Source organism: Heliangelus exortis, chromosome 3 (genome assembly GCF_036169615.1).
Source record: "Heliangelus exortis chromosome 3, bHelExo1.hap1, whole genome shotgun sequence".
NCBI lineage: Eukaryota > Metazoa > Chordata > Aves > Apodiformes > Trochilidae > Heliangelus > Heliangelus exortis.
The window spans coordinates 111497727-111504557 of NC_092424.1; the positions used below are offsets into that span (position 1 = coordinate 111497727).

The following is a 6831-nucleotide window of genomic DNA, read 5'->3' on the forward strand; positions in this document are numbered from 1 at the left end:
TCTCCCCTCCCTCTCCTTTCCCAAGGAATTCAGTTGGAAGAATCTCCTTCACCCCTTGCTATTTCCAGGACTGTCATCTACTTTTGAATTTTATGATTTTTTTTCTTTTTAATTTGTTTTTATGTTGAAAAAGAGGTTGATCTGTGCCCGAGAGAGAACCTACCAGGTCAGCTTCTCACTTACAGCAGCAGTCCCAGCACAGGGAAAGTGCCCCAATTTCAGCACCCAGGCATTGCCAGAAGGAAAGGAGGAGATGCATCCTTCCTCCATCTGCAGCAGCAGCCTGGCCCATTGAATGTCCCACTCCCTATCTTTAAGGGTTTAATTACCACTGATCCATAATTAATAAACAGGGATGACCCAAATCTTTAGGTGCTCAAAGGAGATGCACCCAGACAAGCAGCAGAAATGAAGCGAAGTTGCTGGAAAAGAGTTTGCACTTACCTGTTGAGCCTTAATGTTGGGATTAAATCATATCCCTCCCAATCCTGGTTGTCCACCAGAGTTTAAAAAAAAAAAAATATAAATCCCTTGTAGGGTGTGTAGTTCAGAACATAAGCTTGGCTTGATCAGTTTCAATCCTTAGAGCAGGTAGAAAGAGAAACCCTAATTCCTCTGGGCGTCTGTTAGTGGTTTCCTGTCGACAGCAGCTGAATGACAAATCAGACTGGTTTGTAACACTTATAGCAATTAAGGGCTGGTAATACAACCACACTGCTCATGTAGCACTAAAGGCAGCGTGCTGGCTACCTTAGAAGAACCACAGAGGTTTGGGGAGGCTATAAAAAGTATAGTCCTGCTACAAAGGGTGCCCCAGATCTCTCTCCTTCAAGGTGGGGTGAGGTGGAAGCCATCGCCTGGAGCCACAGGGTGCCAAAGTGATCTGCAGATGGGAGGAGAAATGCAAGGCCTTGGGTTCTCTAGGTTGGTCCATCCACAGCTCAGTTAGCAGGGGTGGAGATACTTATTGCATTTGCTTAACATTTGGGAGACTTTCTCTCCAGTCAGGTTCTACTTTGAACAGTTTCCCCTTTTTTTTGTGACCATCAAGGTTACGGTGCTGTAATCTTTCCATTTAAAGTTCCACTTCTGCTTAAAATCTCACCTAATGAGAGAAGTTGTGTTCCTCCTCAGAGCTGGAGGCCACGAGTAGAAAGCAGATGATGCCATTTAGGGCAAAAGAAGCACTGGAGGCAGCTGACAGCACACCCTGATATCTCCTTATCGCTTGCGTGTGAGATCTGCCTTCCCTCTGTCTTCTGCAAGTAGCTGCTTTCTGTCTTGCAAAATGTTTCATTTAGGCTCTGTCCACCTGAGAGATGTTGTGGGGTGGGACCAGCTGAGATCTCACCGTGCTGGCATGGTTCAGTGCCTGCCATCCCCAAAGGTCTTTGAGCACCATGCACCTGGGGGGCCTGGTGGACATAAAGCTTAATACGAGTGAATGGTCTGCTGCAAAGAAAGCCAACAGGGACATAAAAACACAAAACAGTTTGGGTTGGAAGGGACCTTAAAGCTCATCCAGTTCCAACCCCCTGCATGGTCAGGGACACCTCCCACAGCCCAGGTTGCTCCAAGCCCCATCCAACCTGGGCTGAGACACTGCCAGGGATGGGGCAGCCACAGCTTCTCTGGGAAACCTGGGCCAGGGGCTCAACACCCTCACAGGAAAGAATTTCTTCCCAAGATCTCATCTAAATCTCCCCTCTTTCCCTTCACCTGCTGGGGCAGCCACAGCTTCCTTGGGCAACCTGTTCCAGAGGTTGTCCAAGGTTCTCCTGATACAAGTTCTCCTGTGTCTGTAGAGGATTTCTCCTTTCTGCACTCCAGCTTGCCCATAGCTCATCTACACGTCTGGCTGACAACTTCCTTTGGCAGCAGATAGCTTTGAGTTGATATCTGGGTTGAAATTCCAGCCACTGCAGAAATTGCTCTTGAGCAATGAAGTTTCATGATCATAAAATCATAGAATCATGGAACGAATCATAGAATCATGTGTTGGAAGGGACCTTAAAGCTCATCAGTTCCAACCCCCTGCATGGGCAGGGACACCTCCCACAGCCCAGGGTGCTCCAAGCCCCATCCAACCTGGGCTGAGACACTGCCAGGGATGGGGCAGCCACAGCTTCTCTGGGAAACCTGGGCAACCAGGGGCTCAGCACCCTCACCACTTTAGGAAGAATTTTGTCCTAAGACCACATCTAAATCTTCCCTCTTTCAGCTTAAAACCATTCCCTCTTGTCCGAACACTTTATGCCCTGGGCATGATGTGTCCACCCAAGATGCTTCCACTCTTGTTTGTCTCAGTGAAGATGCCTTATTGAGGAGCCAGGTAAGATCAAAAAGGGGAATTTTGGGTTCATTAAAAGTTCTGGAAAATAATTTACAACTAATATTCTGGGTGAAAGGAGAACTCAGATTATTTTTCCAGCAAAGTAGAGAAGTGGAAAAAAAAAATACATATCGGTCCTGAGATTTTAAATCTCAAAAGTAAATTATAGGTTGCTGCAAGGAACTGGACAGCAGGCTTATCAAAGGGAAAATTCAAATCTTTGGAAAAGGTTTTGGTTTTCTTTGGAAATAATTTCTAGTTCTTCAGGGCTTAACTGTTTTAGGGATGGAGGGAGGAATAACTAGCTCAATATTACACATTTGCAAACTTAGATCTGGAGTTGCCAAATGGATTTCTTTTGTACTTAAAAAAAAAAATAAATAAACATGTGGGCTAAAAATTCCCACCAGGATTTTGGTAGGACTTCAGGCACAGTTGTCCTTTTCTTTTTGTCTTTGATGTTGAATCAGCTGGGAGGAATCCCTGAAGAAAATATTGCTGCTACCTCAAGGTAACACACAATGCAAACACCAACAAAATGTTCTGTGATGATGAAACTTATGAAATCTGATTTTCTTTCCATGTCTTGGTGTTTAACATCTAGGTCATGGTCACTGTTCAGTTTTTTTCTCTAGTGGACTTAGTTTCCTCTGCTCAGCCACATTTTTTACATATTCAAAACATCTTGTCCTTGACCAAACTCAGCTAGAATTCACCAGAAAGTTTACAAGTTATTTGGTGGGAGGGGTTGATGGATGGACCAACAATACTGTTGGTTTGGAAATGCAAAAGAAAACAAAATTCCAACCTCTGAAAATATTGGGAAAGAAACCAAATTTCTCAAAGGGATGGAATTTGAATTAGAAGGGTCAAAGTTAAGAGTGGTGAAATATCTACAGCCCCTTGTCTTGTTCTGGAAGTACTTCACACGCCACGGTCTTTCTCCTGTATCCCTACATCACTGCTCTACCTCCACCTCCATGCAGAATTTATGGTCCAAAAATCAGTTTTTCCCTTGCTTGAACCTGTTTGTGTTGAAAAAGCCCCAGAACTTTCTGCCACATTATTCCAGATTCCCAGTAGCCCAATTCCTCCTGGTACCACATCCCAGTAATTGACAACTGATCTGCATCACACTCCGTGCTGGACAACCTTTTCCATGGGAAAGGCAATTCCTCAGCTCCAACATGGACATGATTTTGGCAGGGTGAGGGATGCCAATGTGTGCTGGCAGCCCAGAAACCAACCATGTCCTGGGTTACACCAAAAGCAGCATCACCAACAGGGTGAGGGAGAGATTGTCCCCCTCTGCTCTATTTTTGTAAGACCCCCCCCTGCAGTGTTGGGTCCAGATCTGGGGTCCCCAACACAAGAAGGACCTGGAGATGTTGGAGCAAGTCCAGAAGAGGCCACGGAGATGATCCAAGGGCTGGAGCAGCTCTGCTCTGGATTCAGGCTGAGAGAGTTTGGATTGTTCAGCCTGGAGAAGAGAAGGCTCCAGGGAGACCTTAGAGCATCTTCCAGTGCCTGAAGGGGCTCCAGGAAAGCTGGGGAGGGACTTTGGACAAAGGGATGGAGGGATGGGATGAGGAGGAATTGTTTCAAACTGGAAGAGGAGAGACTGAGATGAGTTATTAGGAAGAAATTCTCTGCTGTGAGGGTGGTGAGACACTTGTCCAGCTTTCCCAGAGAGGTTGTAGATGCCCCATCCCTGGAAACATTCCAGGTCAGGTTGGATGGGGCTCTGAGCACCCTGATCTAGTTGAAGGTGTCCCTGCCCATGTCAAAAAGTTTGGAATTAGACAACCTTTAAGGTCCTTTCCAACCCAAACCAATCTGGGATTCTGTGTTCTATGGCCCAGAAGCAAAGCAGGGCCAAACACATGGGTGCAAGGGGCTTTTCTGTGCACTGAGCAATTTACTCTGTGTTGCTCAGAAATCTTGTGCCAGCTCAGCTGAGAAATGACACCTCTGAAACAAGAGACCCAGAGTAAACAACAGAGCAATAAAAAAAAAAAACCCACAAAAAACAGACCCAGGTCTTTCAGTGACCCACAGAGATGAGCAGCCAGGTGACCACAAGAGTCTGCAGATCTTCTATGCTTGAGCTGATCTGTGCTTCTATGCCATCATTTCCCTTGGTGTGGCCAAGGGACAGCAGTAATTGGAGACCTGCTGCCCTCTTTAGGTGTCTCTGCCACATCTCCAGGTTCACTGCATCCCAGGTGGCCCTCCAGAGATGGCAGAGGACTCTCCTGATACAAGTCCCTGGGAAGGTTGTGGAGGCTGCACCTGGCTAGGACAGGGTGGTGATGGTTGAGAGCACCACAGCCTCCTCTCTCTGTCCCAGTCTGGGCAAGCTAAGCCCTACAGAATTTATTTCTTTGGGGAAATTCATTTATTTGATAACCAACTGAAAAGAAACCAGTGATGATCCCCCAAGATGCTCCCAGCACATGGTCCCACAGGATGTTTCTCCTCTGGGAGGTCCATCTCCTCCATGCTTTGTTGACAGGATGTCTTCAAAGAGAAATTCCCCAAAACTAGAAGCCAGGAGAAGAAACAAAGGGTTTAGGTCCAAGCTGCATTGAACTGCTGCTGTTCTGGAAGAGGAATGGCCATTTCTGGTGATACAGAGGCACTTGAGAAGCTCCAGATGAGGTTAAGCTGGCTAGAGGGCACATCATGTCATTTGTGGTGCTCAGGTTGGCACAGGAGGTTTGGGGTTCCAGGACAGTCTGGAGGGGATGAGGACTCCAGCAGGCAGTTCTCAGCTTGGGCTTTGCAAAACCACATCCTAGCAAAGCCCCAGGCTTGCATTCAAGTGTTTCCAAGGATTCAGGAGTTCCCTGGGAAAGGTGCTGTGCCCAAGATTGCTGTGGGATGTAGCTCTGGGATCTGGCACCTTCTACATCTCTGAGTGGAAGAGAAAGGTCTTGCTGTATCTGAGCAAAAGGAAAAAAAATGTCTGAGCCATAGGTTGCAGAAGTTGATTTTGACTCATTACACCTCATCTCAGGTGCCCACTGCAGGTGGCTGGGTTTGGAGTCTCACCACCAGAAGGGTTTTTTTAGAAGAGCAGATACTCACCTTATCTATTTTTTTATTTGGGGTGGTGAAGGCAACTGAAATGAGATCAGTTCAAGCCAAAAAAGATTCAAAACACATGAAGTGATTTCTGAGGGACTTGGCTTCAGCGTTTCACTGCTGTCCTATGGCAGCTCATTTGAAATCCATTACACAACTCCATAAAAAATAAACATTTACAGAAGAGGGAGAAAGTGTCAGCTTGTGGTCTGTTACTACAAGAAGATAAGATGTTCAGCCTTGGTAGTGACACCTCTGCCAGTAAACTAACCCATGCTAGACATGGGCTCCAGCCCTGAGGCCAACTCACCCTGTCTGGCCACATCCATGCAATCAAAAATTCTTGGCAATCAAATCTGGGTGGTTGAATCCAACTTTTCTCTCAGGAAGGGGCCCTGGTCTTGCTCACTCATCATTATTGAAGCCTTCCAGTACCTGAAGGGGACCAAAAGAAAGCTGGGGAGGGATTTTTTATAAGGGCATGTAGCAATGGAATGAGGGGGAGTGGCTCTAAACTTAGTAGGGGAGATTTAGGTTGGATATTAGGAAGAAATTCTTCATTATGAGCGTGGTGAGACCCAGAGAAGCTGTGGCTGCCCCATCCCTGGCAGTGTCTCAGCCCAGGTTGGATGGGGCTTGGAGCACCCTGGGCTGGGGGAGGTGTCCCTGCCCATGCAGGGGGTTGGAACTGGATGAGCTTTAGGTCCTTTCCAACCCAAACCATTCTGTTGTTCCATGAAACATAAAACTGCTTGTCCCACATGAAAACCAGATCAGGGACTATGTCTGGGCCCATGTCTTTGTCCTGACACCTTTTGGTTCAGCAGCAGGAACCCAGTCTCTGTTTTGATGAGATGTTGTAGCAAATGTTGAACCATCTTTTTGCTGCTAAGGACTTACCTGCAGCTGCAGATGTGTCAGGATGGTTTTTATGTGAAGGCACCAGCTCTTTCCCTGCTTCCTTTCCATCAGCAGCAGTCCTGGGAAGGATGGGTTCAAGCTGTTGGGTGACCATCTGCAGCACAGCAAGGGCTGATCACCAGCCTGCATTTGCACATCTGAAATCTGATTTTTAAAAATAGGGTACTGGCAAAGGAAAAAAAACCAACCCCAACAACAATAATTTAAAAAAAAATAAAAATTGTGTTTCCATCAGAAATGTGAAAATCCTGCTTTTAGGAGTCCAAGTTCTTACATCTCACAAGACATCAGCTCCTCCTGAGCTGGGTGCTGTACAGACACAGCCTCTAAATTACTGGGGGTGGTTTTTTGGGTGGTATCTGAAGGGATGTGGGAAGCCCCAGCCCTGGGGTTTGTGAGGCTTTTCCTGGGATGCCAGGCTGAGCACAGCTGGAAATCTCTCCCTGATGGCAGGGAGGGGGAGAGGAGGGATGGTTTGGGCAGGACAAGGG

General features: G+C 46.9%; 1 protein-coding gene across 1 annotated transcript in view; it reads right to left on the bottom strand.

The window, feature by feature from the left end:
• The window catches only part of BLK (BLK proto-oncogene, Src family tyrosine kinase), a 45835-nt gene extending 44919 nt beyond the window's left edge, over positions 1-916 (bottom strand). The window contains exon 1 of the mRNA XM_071742191.1: positions 445-916. The gene's annotated coding sequence lies outside the window, so the exon portion shown is untranslated. The remainder of the gene's footprint in view (positions 1-444) is intronic.
• Positions 917-6831: the final 5915 nt, after the last annotated feature.